At 45.0% G+C, this 19313-nt stretch overlaps 1 protein-coding gene across 3 annotated transcripts in view; it reads right to left on the minus strand.

The window, feature by feature from the left end:
- RAMP1 (receptor activity modifying protein 1) overlaps nucleotides 1-19313 on the minus strand; it is a 103468-nt gene that overhangs the window by 36173 nt on the left and 47982 nt on the right. The window contains exon 1 of one of the 3 annotated variants that reach the window (XM_073646661.1): nucleotides 15578-15707. The exons of the other annotated variants lie outside the window; for them this stretch is intronic. The gene's annotated coding sequence lies outside the window, so the exon portion shown is untranslated. Of the gene's footprint in view, nucleotides 1-15577; nucleotides 15708-19313 lie in introns of those variants that run through there. 3 annotated transcript variants of the gene reach the window in all.

Raw genomic sequence — 19313 nt, forward strand, 5'->3', positions numbered from 1 at the left:
CGCAAACAAGGAAAGAATGTAAAGGGGAGAAGCGACACCCCCAAACAATAAACCTGAGACTGCACCCTGCTCTCCCTGTCGTCCCTAGACAGGTCCTTCCACCCCGTGTACCATCACGTGCCTAAACTCTGGATGGCCCTGAGCTAGCCCTAACTAATAAGTAGGGCAGCAAGACACTAGTCTCACTACTAAGGTAAGGAAATACAGGGAGGAAAGCAAACAGGGAGAAATCAAATAACAAATGGAACACCACAACTTAAACTGGAACAACTTCTCCAGAGATTGGAACAACATCTCAAAGGAGGTCAGCATTGGAAACCTGTAACTGGCATGAGAGATAGCTAAGAGTGGGTTAAAATAATGAAAAGGAGTGTCAGAAAGCTGCAGCAGCTGAGATTAGAGCCTTATGGAATCCCAGCGGGATCAAAAGGAACTCTTAACCCCTTCCACACCAAGTGAAAATCAATCTGCACCATTCAAGTCAAAGGCCGAGTGGACTCCAGGGAGGACCTGCAAAACGCCAACTGCTGCGACCTTCTGATCCTAGATACCCCAAAGGTCTCAGCAGGAAGCGGCACATTAATGACACCCAGACTTATACTAGGGGTCGATACATTGCTGCTGTTTCTGTATTTGTGCTGCCATAATAAAGCAAGTTGATCATCATTGAATGCTGAGGCCACCTTCATTTACTTGGATTTTGCTTGGGGAAAAAGGGACTATTGTTATTAAATGGAACCTGTCAGAAACTTCAACACGCCCAAAACAATTTATTTGAATGTGTAGCCTCTTAAAAGATAGGCGAGTTGATACTTTTGCGACCCCAAAGTGAAACTTCAGCAGCGAGTTATCGGATTTCGAATTTCAGTCTGAAAGAACATTGGGTTGTGATGATGCACTTACAGCTCCTCAGCCTCCACTGTATTTCCAAACTAGTAGGACCCACCCTTGGCTGACTGACAGGTTACTGGATATGTACCAGAGCAAATGACCTGTCAATCAGCTAGGGAAAGGTGCTGCTAGTTTAGGAATACAGTGGAGGCTGAGGCGCTGTACGTGAATCGTTATGTCCCAATGAAATTCCAGACTGAACTTCAAAATGCGATTTCTCTCTGCCGGAGTAGCATTTTTTTCGACTGGCTCATATTTTAAATGGCTACGCAATCATATTAATAGATTTGTCTGGAAGGGGTAAAAGTTTCTGACAGGTTCTCTTGAAAGAACAGCAAAAATGTTCAACCCAGAGCTGGAGGCATTTCTTTACCCAGGAAAAAGATTTAGTGTGACGACTAGTGTTGAGCGATACCTTCCGATATCAGGAAATATCGTATCGGATTGGATCGGACCGATACCCAAAAAGTATCGGATATCGCCGATTCCGATACCGGAAACCAATGCAAGTCAATGGGACACAAATATCGGAATGAAAATAAACCCTTTCTTTCCTTGTAGGTTAATTCTACATGAAGTAAAACAACTAAGAATAATGTAGAATGTATTACGCGAAAAGCCGGCAATTCATCAGCGGCATACACCGGTACCCGACAATTTACAACAGAAAGAATAGAGCTTCACACATAGATTAGATAGATGGAAACATGTCAGTCACATATATATGAAGTACAGTGACAGTGTTGCTTACTGTACTTGTCATCTAGTGTAAAGGATTTATTTAAAAAAATAATAGTGTTTTCATGCACCGTCTCTTTAAAAAAGCCGGCCGGCAATTCAGCTGTGGTACCCGACAATTTACAACAGAAAGAATAGAGCTTCACACATAGATTAGATAGATAGAAACATGTCAGTCACATATATAAGAAGTACAGTGACAGTGTTGATTACTGTACTTGTCATTTAGTGTAAAGGATTTATAAAAAAAATATTAGTGTTTTCATGCACCGTCTCTTTAAAAAAGCCGGCCGGCAATTCAGCATCGGTACCCGACAATTTAGAATAGAAGGAATAGAGAATCACACAAAGATTAGATAGATAGAAACATGTCAGTCACATATATATGAAGTACAGTGACAGTGTTGATTACTGTACTTGTCATTTAGTGTTAAAATAAAGGATTTATTTAAAAAAAAATTGGCGTAGGGTTCCCCGTAATTTTAGGCTCTAGCGGAGGTTAAGCAGACAGCTGGGGCAGATGTTTGAAGCCTGGGAAGGGGGTAATACCCACGGAGCTTCCCAGGCTACTAATATCAGCCCCCAGCGGAATACCTAGCCTTTACTAGCTATTAAAATGGGGGACCCCCCCAAAAAAATGACGTGGGGTCCCCCCTAATTTAATAGCTAGCAAAGGCTAGGCAGACAGCTGGGGGCTGATATTAATAGCCCAGGAAGGGTGCCATGAATATTGGCCCCCTCCCAGGCTAGAAACACCAGCCGTCAGCAGCCCCAGAAATGGCGCATCTATAGGATGCGCCAATTCTGGCACTTAGCCTCGCTCTTCCCACTGCCCTGTAGCGGTGGCAGTGGTGTAATAGGGTTGGGGTTGATGTCAGCTTATAATACCAGCTGACATCAAGCCCAGGTTAGTAATGGAGAGGCGTCTATAAGACACCCCCATTACTAACCCCATAGTCAAAGTTAAAAAACCCCACAAACACCCAGAATAAAGTCCTTTAATTGAAATAAACACACAATTCTTTATTGTTCTAAATTAAACCATACTTACCGTCACGCCCATTCCAGCTGAAGCCAACGATCTCCTGCAATAAAAGAAAAATAATAAAGCAACCTCATCCTTACCTTTCCATGGTTCCCAGGACAGCTTCAGCTCTGCTACATCGAGATGACAGGCTGGACCGCAGCAGAACGCTGCCATCCAGCTTGCCATGCCGCAGACACTGAGAAGCGCAGGCATGCTTGCGCTCCTCAGTGTCAGGCTGTGACGGCATCCAGATGAGGCGAGGTCATGTCCAATGAACTCGGCTCACCTCATGTACGTCACTGACAGCGTGAGAAAATTCTCCTGCACTCAGCGCTTCAGCGTGAGAATTCTCCCACGCTGTCAGTGACGTGCATGAGGTGAGTTCATGTCCAATGAACTCAGATGACCTCATGCACGTCACTGACAGCGTGGGAGAATTCTCACGCTGAAGCGCTGAGTGCAGGAGAATTTTCCCACGCTGTCAGTGACGTGCATGAGGTGAGCCGAGTTCATTGGACATGACCTCGGCTCATCTTTATGCCGTCACAGCGAGACACTGAGGAGCGCAAGCATGCCTGCACTTCTCAGTGTCTGCGGGATGACAGGCTGGATGGCAGCGTTCTGCTGCGGTCCAGCCTGTCATCTCGATGTAGCAGAGCTGAAGCTGTTCTGGGAACCATGGAAAGGTAAGGATGAGGTTGCTTTATTATTTTTCTTTTATTGCAGGAGATCGTTGGCTTCAGCTGGAATGGGCGTGACGGTAAGTATGGTTTAATTTAGAACAATAAAGAATTGTGTGTTTATTTCAATTAAAGAGCTTTATTCTGGGTGTTGTGTTTTTTTAAAATACTTTACTAGAAATTCATGGTGGTCATGTCTAATATTGGCGTGACCCCATGAATTTCGGGCTTAGGGCCAGCTGATAATGCCAAGCTGGCCCTAACCCCTTTATTACCCAGTGAGCCACCGCACCAGGGCCCTGGATGAGTTGAGTACAGCGCCAGAAGATGGCGCTTCTATGAACGGGCCATTTTCCGGAGTGGCTGCGGGCTGCAATTTGCAGCGCGGGTGGCCCAGAAACCTTGGGCCTCCCAGCGCTGCGAATTCCAGCCCCCAGCTACCTAGTTGTACCTGGCTGGACACAAAAACAGGGAGAAGCCCCACGTCAATTTTTTTTAATTATTTCATGAAATAATTAAAAAAAAAAGGGCTTCCCTATATTGTTGTGTCCGGCCAGGTACAAATAGGCAGCTGGTGGTTGGGGGGCAGCCCGTTCCTGCCTGCTGTACCTGGCTGGACAAAAATATAGTGCGAAGCCCCACGTCAATTTTTTTAAAATTATTTCATGAAATAATTAAAAAAAAGGGCTTCCCTATATTGTTGTGTCCGGCCAGGTACAAATAGGCAGCTGGGAGTTGGGGGCAGCCCGTTCCTGCCGGCTATACCTGGCTGGCATACAAAAATATGGCAAAGCCCACGTCAAAATTTTTGGGAAAAATTAATTAAAAAATAAATAATAATTTAGGGACTGCATCTTTATTAACCCCTCAAGTGTCATTTAGTGTTAAAATAAAGGATTTATTAAAAATAAAATTGGCGTGGGATCCCCCATAATTTTAGTCTCTAGCGGAGGTTAAGCAGATGGCTGGGGCAGATGTTTGAAGCCTGGGAAGGGGGTAATACCCACGGAGCTTCCCAGGCTACTAATATCAGCCCCCAGCTGAATACCTACCCTTTACTAGCTATTAAAATGGGAGACCCCCCCAAAAAATGACGTAGGGTCCCCCCTATTTTAATAGCTAGCAAAGGCTAGGCAGACAGCTGGGGGCTGATATTAATAGCCAAGGAAGGGAGCCATGAATATTGGCCCCCTCCCAGGCTAGAAACACCAGCCGTTAACCGCCCCAGAAATGGCGCATCCATAGGATGCGCCAATTCTGGCACTTAGCCTCGCTCTTCCACGCTGCCCTGGTGCGGTGGCAGGGGGTAATAGTGGTGGGGTTCATGTCAGCGCCAGCTGCCATGAAGCCCTGGTTAGTAATGATGGGCGTCTATAAGACACCCCCATTACTAACCTACAAAGTGTTAAAAAGAAAAAACACACTACACCCAGAAAAAAATAATTTATTTGAAATAAAACACACCATTTTATTTAATTCTTAGTTTACTAAAAAAAAAAAAGTTACCTGTCCACGTTCCTGCGCTGATCTCCCATGCACAGCTGTCACATCTGGAGATGGTGACAGCTGTCATTGCTGCTGTAAGCTCACACTGCCGGGAACACGTCCGCTCCCGGCAGCGGGAGCCACTGACTGAGGTCACCGGAGTGCATTCAGTCAGCGCAGCTCCGGAGACCTCCTTACGGCACTGCTGTACCGTGGGAATTTCTCACGGTACAGCTGGGCCGTAAAGCAGCTAACCGGAGCAGCGCTGCCTGAACTCCGGCGAACCCGCTTATGCAATGACGGGGCTGCTTTACGGCCCTGTCATTCTAGCGGCGGCAGCGGTTCAGAGCGGTCACATTCTATGTGGCTGCTCTAAAATGGAGATCATCGTGGGACACTCGTGGACTACTACGGAGGGGTAAGGATAAGGTTGTGGTTTATTATTTTATATTTTATTACAGGAGATCGATGGCTTCGGGGAATTAGGTGTCTAGGTGAATATAGGTGTAGTTTTTTATTTTTTACTTTATTTTAGGTGGCGATCGGCAGGGACAGGTAATGTATAAACTAATTTATTGTAGGTAACCACTGGCCACCAATGACATGTATTTAAAATTTATTGGGGACCATGGGGCAGTTTAAATAGCAGGATCAGGCTGATGGGAACTACTGCTCCCATCGAGCTGATCCTGCTGGCACGAGTGGACGGGGGACAGACATAGGCCGATGGGAGTAGTAGTGTCACATCGGCCTATGTTTGCCTGCACGCAGACACCGGCAGACATCGCAGAGACACCGCACACACCTGCAGACATCGCACAGACACCGCGCACACCCGCACACACCCGCAGACATCGCACAGACACCGCGCACACCCGCACACATCGCACAGACACTCACACACACTAATCATGACGGGTCTGGGAGGTGAGGCTGACCTGTGCGACCGTGGGAAAGTTCATGTGAGTTAATGCAATGCAGTCAAGCATGAACTCACATGAACCCTCTGAGGGCACCGCGGCTACTTCAAATGAACAGCTGATCGGCATCACCTGATACCTCAGCTGTTCATTTGAAATAACCGGCGGGAAAGCGCAGCACAGAACGGGAAAGCCGGCGGTGCAGTCTTTTCACTGCCGGCTTCCCCGCCCGGGTCCTTCGCTCCCCGCTCCTTGGTGCTGTGCTCCTCGCCCGGTCCTAACTTACGATCGGGATGGGAGGTGGCGAGGGGAGCGGAGGATCGGGATGGGAGGCTGCGGGGAAGCAGTATGGGGCTGTGTGATTGTTTAAAAGCCAGCGGCTTTTTACCGCCCGCAGGCTTTTAAACAATCAGGAGAATTCTCTCACTCTGGGATGGCATTCTGATGACAGGCTGGATCGCAGCTGAGCGCTGCCATTCAGCTTGTCATCCTTCAGAGACACTGCAGAGCGCAGGCATTATGGGAACTTCCGATTCCGGTATTCGATATTGTAAAAGTATCGGAATTAAGTATCGGAATTCCGATACCGCGAATATCGGCCGATACCCGATATTTCAGTATCGGAATGCTCAACACTAGTGACGACCCAATTTCCTACGCAGATAAAGAATTTCCTCCCCATAAAATGTACCATGACACCCATATATAGTACTGCTATATGAAATACATATACACAGGGTACAAACATACATTACACACATGCATATCACACAAACATACATACACAATGCACACATTACATTTGCTTACACCTTTACATTTTGCGTTGTTTTTTTTAGGAATATAACGGCATATGGCCTGGAAGCTGGTATGATCACAAAAATTTTGAGCTTAATATGAAAAGTGTAGAAGAGATTGCTGACCACGGCAGATTAATTTGAGATTAATTTGGGGGTGCTATTGAGGGTGTGAGGGATGGTTACGTTAGGTACAAACTTGAGGAAGAAAGTGTTATGTTTAAAGTACTTTTTTAAATGCTAAATCTTTAGGACCAACAGGTATTATACCTCCAAATTCAATAAAAGTATTCATATTCACATAAAGTGTACACCACTAGGAGATAACATGTATAACCTAACAAGAAGGGGGGGAGTGAAAAGAAAGTAAATATAAATTAAAATATAACTTTTATTATTTTATTATTATTAAAACCATTAATTGTCCATTGTCTATTTTACTTTTGTTTCACTAAAATTACTGCACATAACCCTGACCTACAGATCTACAGATACCACAGTACAGTATTGTTTGTCTGTGGAAGGGAGAAAAATGGAAGTTGGCAGTCCACCCCTATATCATCTATGTTATACACTCACTAAATTCCATGGTCCTATCCCAGGTTATATTAGCACCCTGGGGTGGGGGCAAAGATATTGTGCAGGAGATAAACCAAACAAATTGCTGCAATCGCATATTTAAAAGCATATCCCCGCACTACAAAGACATTACATTAATAAATGAATAATAAATGAATAAATTTATATTATTTGCTTCTATATGTCGTGTATACCAGGCTTCTTTATTTTTAAAGTATTTGATAATGTACGTCCTCTACAGAAGCTATAGAAAGGGTTAGTGTAGTTTTTTATTAACCCCTAATAATTTTCTCAAAATATAAACTGACCCTATATATAATTATTATTAACTGTATGGTATCTAATTCTTAGGAAACTTGGGTGTCATAGAGTTCATATTGCAAAAGCTCATCATATGCCTCTTCTACATACAGCCATTAATTAGTCTAAGCGAGATGCCGTATGCTTGGGGTGTATTAAAAAAAAACATTTCTGCTTTACTTAAGCTGGCAGACATTTCTGTAATCAGTGGCATGCATCTTAATGCACTCTCATCTATAGTATATTTTTTTCATTAAATGTGTGTATACGTGCATGTAGTGTAGTGTGAGTGTATTAATGCACTCACACTACCGCCTTTCTCCAGGATCCAGCACCGTTCTTCTCCTCTTCTCAGTGACATCACCGCTCTGCAGACTATCCGACTCACGTGACTCAGAAGTGGTTTTTACAGTGTAAGCCTATAGAGCTTCGGAACGAGGTCCCATAGGCTTTTATTGTAAAAGAGACTTCCGGCTCAGACATACAGCATAGAGTGAGCCAGAGAGCCGCAATTGCGGTGACGTCACTGAAAAGAGAAGAAAGGCACTGGACACAGGAGAGAGCGGCAGTAGGTGAGTATTATAATACACTTACACTGCATTACATGATATGTACACACATTTAAAGCACCACACCAACGTTTTTTTTTAATGCACCTCTGGAGTGGTGCTCATACTCACCTGCCGGCGCCTTCATCGTTTTCCTGTGTCACTCCAGTCCGTTTCCGGTGAAAAGTGACCAGCCTGCAGCTCCAGTGTTTCAGGGAGCGGCGGGGAGGTCACTTTTCAGTACAAGTCTATGAAAGCCTCATTCTGGCCTCGTTCTGGCTCTCATAGACTTGCATTGAGAGCTTGTGACGTAGCTTCTGACTTCCAGGCAGTTAGAATCTGCGCTCACAAGATGGCATTGTGGGACTGGAGCGGCACCGAAAAACGATGAAGACATCGGAGGGTGAGTATATGACCAGGGCAGGGAGCTTACATTTAAAGCACCACTCCAGCGCTGAAAAAAAGCCCGCCGAAGTGGTGCTTTAATAAGAAAACAATAGAGATGAGAGAGCTTCTTTTAGGCTATGTGCCCACGATACAGAAATGCTCCAGATTTTTCCTGAGCGTTTCTGCATCTCCCTGGCAGAAAAAACGCATGTGGATTTTACATGCATTTTTCCTGCCAGGGACAAGTGGAAGTGAAGCATTCTTCACATGCATTTCCGCATGCGGGTTGTCAAGCGCTTTCCAAGCGATTTTAGCATCACTTGGAAAGTGCTTGTCAACTTGGTCTCACTATAGAAATCCATGCAACCGGCATGGATTTATATAGTGTGACTGTAAAAGAATAGTAAAAAATAAATATTATACTTACCTTCCGATGGCCCCCGGTGTCCTTAGCGATCCGTCCTGGCTTGCCGGCAGCTCGCGATAGTCTAAAAGTATAATGTATATTTTTTATTTTATTCTTTTTTTACAGGTACTATGGTACCCAGGTCTGGAGGAGAGTCTTCTCTTCTCCAAACCCGGGTACCATCCGCACATTGAACCGCATGATATCCACATGATATCCGCATGTGCATATCTAGTGATGCGGATGTCATGCAGTCCAATGCAAGTCAATGGCGGCGAAAATGCCGCGATTCCACAAAATAATTGGTAGTGCTGCGGATTATTCCACAATGATAATCCGCAACGGAAATTTCCGCAGCATGTGCACAACACATGCGGATTATCATTGGGGAACATGGCAGACCTTCTACCAAGCGTTTTTTAAGAGTTTCTGCAGCTGAATTGCCGCTGCGGAAACGCTTAAAAAATGCACAGTGGGCACACAGCCTAACAATTGTAGATCCACATCATATACAATGTAGCTACTGCTATTGTTGTGGAGTGTGCGTGTCGCTATCTCATCTGTGTATACTAAGAACAAGTGCCTGATTTATTTGTAACAAAGATAATTGGTTTGCACTCAGATATGATTGGAGGTGCTGGTAAAGTGGGGTATTATCCCAAAATATCATGAATGCAGTATTCACCATACTCTCAAGGTTTTTTTTAATTGCTTTTTTTATTAAGAAGCAAATACTGTTACGCATGCAGCTGGAGCACGTGGTTTGTGGACCCACTGTGCCACGAGCAGGGCTTGCCTTGGAGGGGCGCAGCTAAGCGGCTACCAGGTGTTCACTGGAGCTCCTGATGGTAGAGTCAGGCTTGGCTGCAGGTAGCCAACAGGTACCGCTCCTAGGCAGTCCCGGTACTGCAGCTGCTGACCCCAGAGGTCAGGTACGCAGACATGGATATGGACTCGGACTCCATTCAGACTTATAGGTTCTAGATCCTCTGTAGAACAGTTACTAACACGGACACGGATTCAGGCTCCATTCAGACTAATAAGTTCAGGATCCTCAGGCAGAACTGTTACTGACATGGAGAGACAGGACTGCTTCAGGTACCGCAGGATACAGTCACAGTCATCGGTTGAGAGGGAATACTCCCTCCAAGGGAAGCCTCTCCAACTCGCCCAAGGCTTTAGAGTTTTTTAGACTTCTCAGGACAAAGACCGTCGGGATGTTCCACACAACCACAGCGATACCACAATCCCTTCTCACGACTAAGTTCCGGCTTCTGTTCAGCCAGCAAAACATTTTTGACCTTCACGGATTTTGCATGGGTAGCAGCCTCAAAAGGCTGGGGAATGGGTGGCCATTGGAAGGACTGGGCCAGACGTGACGGTTTCCTCACACGCGTCACCTGTCTGGTCTGCTCCTGGAAGCTGGGAAGGGGAGATGTTGCAGACAGTTCTTGATTCTCCTCATCAAAGACCTCTCGGAAGGCCATCAGGAAGGCCTGCAGGTCCGAAGTGATAGGAGCCTCTTTTTTCCATAGGGGGTTGAACCATGCTAGGGCATCTCCTGCTAGGTAGCACATTAGGAATCCCACCTTGACCCAGTCGGAAGAAAACTGATGGCCCAAAACTTCATAGTGCTGCACGCACTGCTCTAGGAATCCACGGCACTGCTTTGGATCCCCATAGTACTGTGGCGGATCAGACATGATGGGTTCCACTCCAGAGGCATAAGTTTCAGGTTGAATAGGCACCACTGTAGGTACTGCAACTTGGGCTGGCGCAACTGACGTCAGGGCTCCCAATCGGGCATCTAGTGTTTGCAGATGGAACAAAATTTTCTCCTGCCTTTCTTGCTGGTAGCTCAGCTGCCGACACAGCTCCGAGTGCAAGTACTGGGGACCAGCGGGGCCCATGGTCAAGCAAACTGTTACGCACGCAGGTGGTGAATATGGTTCGTGGACCCACTGCGCCATGGGGTCAGGCTTACCTAGAAGGGGCATTGCTAAGCGGCTACCAGGTGTTCATTGGAGCTCTTGATGGTGGAGTCAGGCTTGGCTGCAGGTAACCACCAGGTACCACTCCTAGACAGTCCCCGGTACTGCAGCTGCTGACCCCAGGGGTCAGGTACGCAGACACGGATATGGACTCGGACTCCGTTCAAACTAATAGGTTCTAGATCCTCTGCAGAACAGTTACTGACATGGACACGGACTCTGGCTCTGTTCAGACTAATAGACCTCAGGCAGAATGGTTACTGACAAGGAGATACAGGACTGGTTCACGTACCGCCGGAGCGGCTTCAGGATACAGATGCCACCGAGAGTTCAGAGACTGGTGTAGCATTCTGGATATATGGGTTACATGGATTAGGCACACGTTCAGACACACAGGTCTCAGATACTGGTTAAGGGTCTGGCTGCACATGGACCAGGGGAAGAGGTTCATGCACTGGCTGCACTAGGACCAGGGACTTTGGATTCAGGACACTGGCCACACTGGGACAAGGAGTTCAGGTTCAGGACACAGTCCAAACTGGGACTAGGGGACCTCACAACTTCACTGGTAGAACACCACACTACCTAATGACTCAATGTGTTGCTTGGTACCTCCCTATTGCAGAGGGTGTCTTTTAAACAAGATGCCTCCAAGCTATTGGCTGGGAGCCATCTTGCAGGTGAACACTTACACTAAATGCCTCTCAGCAATAAATGGACACAGCGGCCACAAGACAGAGACCCAGGATGGGTCGAAATTTCCTTATTTGGTTAGTCACTTTATGTCCTGAAATTTCACACTTGACTACGCTCTACTGTACCTGCTACATAGTAAAATTCTGTGATTCAAAAGAAACCATGAAAGTGCGGTGAATACTTCCTTCATGATTCATAGGTAACACCAGCAAGTACACCATATGTACCACATCTGGGGTTTATAGTCAGCCGCCTGTGACAACCAGGTATGTGTCTATGATAAGCAAGGTTTGCGGATCACATTGTAACGACAGGACAGTTTGTGTTTACAATAGCGCATGCATTGCGAGCATTGACACCTTTATTCTATCCCTCAATTGGTTGAAGTAGTTGTCCCAAAGCACATTTTGCATGGTGGAAACCCGGCTCCACATTCCTTTCACTCTTCTCCCCAGCCCTCTCCCTATTAGGATATAAAATGCTAAAGTAAACTGAATTATTTTATGCATAAATTTAGAATCCCCTTGGTGCATATGATAATGTTAGCGCATTTTACTATAAAATGAGGTTGTGACTTATTTGATTCCAGGAATGCATTGCTATTACAGAGCCTAAGGTCACATTAGTCATGGCCCAGTCATGTGTTGAAATTGTAGGTTCAGCTTTTCTATTTTTGTGCTAGTAAGGTTAATTAAATTTTCATAGATGTACTAGAAAATACTTTTGAAAAAAATAGTGTAATAGCAAAGGTGTTGCAATTTCCATATAAACTATGTCCGCTAAGGAATCTATAGATTTTCCATAACTAATCTATTGGCAAATTGATTTCTGTATAATAGAAATTGTTAAAGTAGCTGATTACTGTTCAATAAATGTCACAGAGAGCAATTCATAGCTTTCTCTTCTCCTGTTCAAGAAAAAAATGAAATTCCATTTACAGTGAAAGAAAATAATGCTCCTTCCTAACAATCTGTTTAGTCGCTAACGCTTTAGCAATTTCTTGAACTGCCAATATTGTTAATAGGTTTTGCATACATTGCCCTTTAAAGAAGGCCCTAAAACACCAATGTATTTTGTCTGCATCATTCAGTCATATTCATAGGTCTATATTTATATACACTGTCTACATTTCAGGTATGTTGCATGTTCCATTAGTATCCTCATTCAATCCATATTCCCAACCTAGAAGTTAATGGAATCTGATAAAATTTGCAACATCTAATTTTTATCCATATCTCTACATACAAATAATGGTAAGAAACCATGATACAAACATGGATGCATAATATGGGTGACTATATGTATTTTGGGTGTTATCAGAATATAACAGATTAGGAAAAAAGAACACATTTCACTATTTAGTTTTAATTAGAGGAAACAAAATCTAGGTGATGCATTCACTTCAAAGGAAACTGTTAGGGCCCTTTCACATTGTGTTCTTCCTCGCGCTCAGAGGTCCCATCGGGGCTTACGAGCAAGATGGGATTCGGGCGTATGTGCAGAAGGGGCAATTGACTACAATGGTGCCAATAGATTCAACATGTGCTCTGTCCTGCATAATTTTTGGAAGTATAATTCTACTGGAGGCAAACGCTTTGGATGTAAGCTACAATGGGACCACTGAACGTGTTAAAGCATCCTCACCAAGAGTAAGCTTCCCAAACTGGGGGCAGCATAAAATAGTAACATATCTTAATTTCCTTGCAATAGTTTTCAGAAAATTATCGAATGCAAAGCTGGAGTTGTCTAAATAACTTCTAAAAGTTTTGTAACACCCCATTCATACATCCAGTTTTTGCATATACAGTACAAACCAAAAGTTTGGAGACACCTCATTTAAAGATTTTTCTGTATTTTCATGACTTTGAAAATTGTACACTCACACTGAAGGCATCAAAACTATGAATTAACACATGTGGAATTATATACTTAACAAAAAAGTGTGAAACAACTGAAAATATGTCTTATAGTCTAGGTTATTCAAAGTAGCCACTTTTTGCTTTGATGACTGCTTTGCACACTCTTGGCATTCTCTTGATAAGCTTCAAGAGGTAGTCACCGGAAATGGTTTTCACTTCACAGGTGTGCCCTGTCAGGTTTAATAAGTCGGATTTCTTGCCTTATAAATGGGGTTTGGACCATCAATTGCATTGTGCATAAGTCAGGTGGATATACAGCTGATAGTCCTACTGAATAGACTGTTAGAATTTGTATTATGGCAAGAAAAAAGCAGCTAAGTAAAGAAAAACGAGTGGCCATCATTACTTTAAGAAATGAAGGTCAGTCAGTCCGAAAAATTGGGTAAACTTTGAATGTGTCCCCAAGTGCAGTTGCAAAAACCATCAAGCGCTACAAAGAACTGGCTCACATGAGGACAACCCCAGGAAAGGAAGACCAAGAGTCACCTCTGCTTCTGAGGATAAGTTTATCCGAGTCCCCAGCCTCAGAAATCGCAGGTTAACAGCACCTCAGATTTGAGACCAGGTCAATGCCACACAGAGTTCTAGCAGCAGACACATCTCTTCAACAGCTGTTAAGAGGAGACTTTGTGCAGCAGGCCTTCATGGTAAAATAGCTGCTAGGAAACCACTGCTAAGGACAGGCAACAAGCAGAAGAGACTTGTTGGAAGACCATTTCCTGTGACTACCTCTTGAAGCTCATCAAGAGAATGCCAAGAGAGTGCAAAGCAGTCATCATAGTAAAAGGTGGCCACTTTGAAGAACCTAGAATATAAGACATATTTTCAGTTGTTTTACACTTTTTTTGTTAAATATATAATTCCACATGTGTTAATTCATGGTTTTGATGCCTTTAGTGTGAATGTACAATTTTCAAAGTCATGAAAATACAGAAAAATCTTTAAATGAGAAGGTGTGTCCAAACTTTTGGTCTGTACTGTATGTGGTATCCATTTTATTGAATGACAGCACATGGACACATTATAGCTTGTGGGAGATCATATGAGTTTTTGTTTGCAGTCTGGTGGTATGCAACAAGAAAGGAAAGACATGTCAGGGATTGACTTATTTTGCAAACCAAATGGACAGGACAGAGTGTGCTTTCAGTTTAAAAAACAATAACTTGAATTTGGCTTAATTCAGTAAAATAGTTGTCCCCAAATTTCTTCAAGAATACTATTTTCGATCAAAGGAGTTTCCAGACCTGAATATAAAAAGAATATTAAAATATATTCACTTGTAATGAGCTACAAATCTAATATATATAATCATCTTATCCCGTCTGTCTGTCCAGGAAATCTCGCGTCGCTGATTGGTCCGGCCGCGGCCAATCAGCGACGCCGGATTTCAGAACAAGATGGCGACCGTTAGCGGCTCATCTGCCGCATGGTGGTCAGCGGCTGCTCGCAGCATAAGTACCCCGACCGGTGGCGCCGCTGACCTCCATGCGGCTACCGTCGGGAGATCAGTGGCTAGGGCCACTGATCTCCCGACGGCAAGTGTGAAGGGAAGACCGGGGAGCTGCGCCGCCGGTCGCGGTACTTCTGCTGCTCGCAGCCGGGAGATGACCGGCCCTAGCCGGTCATCTCCCGGCTGCTCGCAGCGGAAGTACCCGCACAGGCAGCGCCGCTCCCCGGTCCTCAATAACATGGTTCACTGATTGGTCACGGCCGCCGGCCGCGACCAATCAGCGATATTGGCGCTAAATTTAAACACCGCTCTGCTGATTGCGACCGGTCGGCCGCATACATATTCTAGAATACCCGATGGGTTAGAATCGGGCCACCATCTAGTCTGTTTATAAACTCCTTTTTCATATTGCTATGGACACATGTGAGAGCATTTAATACTGAAAGGCTTGTATTTTTGGCTAAAAATATATATTTTTTTATAATTGGGCTTTATTGCAAAAATGTCAAGTGTTGGTCTTCTGCCTGCATTCATTCTCAAACACTGCAGGCTGCTCAATCCCTTTCACTGAAATCCATCAGATGAGTTCAATGATTGGTCAATCTATAACGCTTCTCACTGCTCTGAAGAACACATATTTACAACCAAAAAAATAATCAAAAGGCATGTCAGCTTAAGGAAGAGGACAGAGATAGGGGAGTGGGACTATAGACCAAGTGTGACGCTAGAGATTCACACGTACAGTAAGAGCCACCCTACTTACTGAAGTCACCATTCTGCTCCACCCAGTCTCAGGTCATGTCGCTGAGCTGCTTCTTGCAGCATTTCCAGCTCTGCTGCATCCTACTGCTGCTGGTGAGTTTCCACCTGGCTATAGTGAGGCGCGGCCAGACTTTACAAGAATGCAACCACTTATGTCCTGAAGAGTTTGGTTTCCTTAGCCAATCCCTTGGCAGCAGGGGGGTTATTAGGCAGCTCCTCCCACCACTCCTTGCCTGAATGTAGGTCCCTAGTAGCTTGTCTCTAGTTTCTGTTTGTGCATGTTCGTTATCTCTCTCCTGTTATTGACCCAGCTCGTTCACCATTTATGCTGATTTCTTAGCTCCTGACCTCAGCTACGTATATTGAACCTGTGCTGCCTGCCATGAACTTGGATTTTTGCCTTCGACTCCCTGTACCTCGTACCTGAGCCTATGACCCATCCGGTCAGTTGCTGCAGTCCAGGGGACTGCCCTAGAGTGATACCTGGTGACTACCTGCGGCTAAGCCTATTCTCGCCATCAGAGGCACTAGTGAATAACAAGTAGTCACTTAGTTACACCCCTCCAAAGCAAGCCTGGCCCATGGCGCAGTGGGTCCACACCCACCACCGTTACACCAAACAGCAGATAGTGTATCTGAAAGATTTTACGCTGAACAGGAATGAGCAGCCTGCAATGTTCAAGAATTTCTACAAAAAATAAATATATAGAAAAATAATAAAACTCAATTTAAAAAAGTATTATATAGGCAAAAATACTTGTGTTTTATAAAAAAAAATCCCTCCAAAGGTGCCCAAAGCCTTTTTAAAACAGATCTGCCAAAAATTAGCATAAATTCCTCTCCAGAGATGAGAATGATTGAAATCAAGTTTTAAGTGACAATTATAGTTACAATTATTAAAAAATCATCCTGTAGCATTAAGTATCTCATTTTACAGTTTAATTAAGGACAATATTATGTGTTTGAAATTTGCAACAATGAGAGATAACTTGAAGGGCGTGTAAACTTGTCTTCTGAAACAGACAATCTTGTTGTCAATTCTACAATTATCATATTAGAACGATAATTTTTGCCTGAGGATCTTTCTAGGAAGGATTGGTGTGACATGTTGATGTACATGTTGATGATAGATACTGGAAATGTTGCACATTTACACATTACTTTCCCACACATTAGCCTTGATCTGTGATAACAGAATAAACAAGGAATGTAATGTTCCTATAGAATCTTGAGCTTAACCAGGAAGAGCCCTGGTTTGCTTCTTCGCATTGAGTAAACTTGTGCTCTGAGGTTTAGTGACCCTTTATTTTATAAAGATATAGTCTCAAAGTATGTTTGGTCAGGTTACAATTGTGTCAGTGAGTGGTATATGAAGTCAATATATGCCTCATACACTACACGAGAGTCACTACTTTCGTCATGCAAACCATAAGAGATTTCTGAGTCACAAAAAGAGGAAAAAATAGCAACTATGTCCATGCAGGCAAAGTGGGTAGATAAATGGATTTAATAGGGAATTAATGAGACTCATGGGGAACTGAAAGCTTGGATCAGTTAAACACGAGATCAGAGTATTCCAGTGTCGTAGGCAAAAATTGTAAAATCCATAAAGACATCTCCGGAGAGGGGAAATATCCTCACATTGAACATATGGGATTAATTATAACTGGGGAAATGAGAAAGAGCTGACACTTCAATCTCTATTGAAGTAGGATTTCCTGCAGTGAACAGGTAATTACAAACAAAGAATCTCTTAGAACCAGTTAACAAGGCTAGGATTTGTTTACTTAGAGCCGGAGAAGTACAATTCTGAGGCAAGAGCTTCCTCTGTTCAAAGGATTTGTCTCAGACACTCTGGAGCCAGTGATTAGTGATGAATATTGGGGCTTGCATCTATCCAATATTTATGGGAAATATATTTTTGGTGTCGTAGTGAAGGGATGAACATAACCCATTCATAGCCATCACCGTGGTGACATTCTAACACCTCCAACTTAATATTGCGCAGATGGAAGATGCAATCCATGCCATGTTTCATCTCTATAGAAAGGTAAAATCATGACATGAAACAAGATGACAATATCTCCCGCCTGGGACCTCCAGGGGCAAAGATATTCTGAAAGTTGGGGATCTCATAATTCTCTAAAGGTCTAGCACAGGGGTCTCAAACACGCGGCCCGCTGGCCGCATACAGCCCCGCCGACTGCTTCTTGTGGCCAGCAGGCACATAGACCCCGCAACGACCGCAGCTCTCTCCAGCAGCCACCGACATCAGCGCTGTAATGCAGTGTATTGCCGCGCAGAGACCGGCTCTCTGCACAGCAATACCAGTGTCAGCTGCCGGCCTATCAGAGGCCAGCAGCTGACCTCTGCGTCCCAGCACAGCGGCGTATGACGGCACTGCCATGCGCAGATGTCAGCTGCTGGCCTCTGATAGGCCGGCGGCTGACACTGGTATTGCTGTGCAGAGAGCCAGTCTCTGCGCGGCAATACACTGCATTACAGCGCAAATGTCGGCGGCTGCTGGAGAGAGCCGTGATCGTTACGGGGTCTGTGCCTGCGGGCCACAGGTGCAGAAAGGACGCCGAGGGAACGGAGGACAGGTGAGAATCTTTTTTTTTCCTCTGTCATGTGAAATACAGCACAGGGGACCTGTGCTCAGTATGGGGGACGGGGACCCTGTGCGCAGTATGGGGGGACGGCGACCCTGTGCGCAGTATGTGGGGGGGACGGGGACCCTGTGCGCAGTATGGGGGGGGACCCTGTGCGCAGTATGGGGGGGACCTGGATGGGGGACATGTTTGCAAGATAAGGACCAGGATGGGGGACCATGTCTGCCATATGGGGGACCTGGATGGGGGACCATGTCTGCAATATGGGGGACCTGGATGGGAGACCATGTCTGCAATATGGGGGACCTGGATGGGAGACCATGACTGCAATATGGGGGACCTGGATGGGAGACCATGTCTGCAATATGGGGGACCTGGAGGGGAGACCATGTCTGCAATATGGGGGACCTGGAGGGGAGAACATGTCTGCAATATGGGGGACCTGGAGGGGAGACCATGTCTGCAATATGGGGACCTGGAGGGAAGACCATGTCTGCAATATGGGGGACCTGGAGGGGAGACCATGTCTGCAATATGGGGGACCTGGAGGGGAGACCATGTCTGCAATATGGGGGACCTGGAGGGGTGACCATAGCTGCAATATGGGGGACCTGGAGGGGAGACCATGTCTGCAAGATGGGGGACCTGGAGGGGAGACCATGTCTGCAAGATGGGGGACCTGGAGGGGAGACCATGTCTGCAAGATGACTAGTTCAAAAGGCGTATAGAAAATAAAATGGTATCACTAAAAATGTCACTTTGTCATGCAAATAATGCGGCCCCCCAAATTAAATGTTTTTCCGTGTGCGGCCCATATGCCCAGCTGAGTTTGAGACCCCTGGTCTAGCACATCCCACGACCAGCCCCCCATAAGAGCTCACCAAGGAGAGGTATGTGGGCGTAACCTTGATCTAATAAAAATCAGAGTTTGGATTTCTGTCATTGTTCATTTTCTGGAAAGCACAATTCGCTGTGAGAGTGTTCCATTTTTCTAATTGGAGTACTTCCCTCTATAAAGATAAGAGCCATTTCTGCAAGATCAGATTTAGGACTTTTCTTTCATCATCCTTTTTATTACATGTAATTGTATATACCGTATCGTTTTGTTCCCATTTTGTAACATCT

The sequence above is a fragment of the Phyllobates terribilis genome, unplaced genomic scaffold (genome assembly GCF_046119375.1).
Source record: "Phyllobates terribilis strain yellow unplaced genomic scaffold, ASM4611937v1 Scaffold_9__5_contigs__length_417890890, whole genome shotgun sequence".
Taxonomy (NCBI): Eukaryota; Metazoa; Chordata; class Amphibia; order Anura; family Dendrobatidae; genus Phyllobates; species Phyllobates terribilis.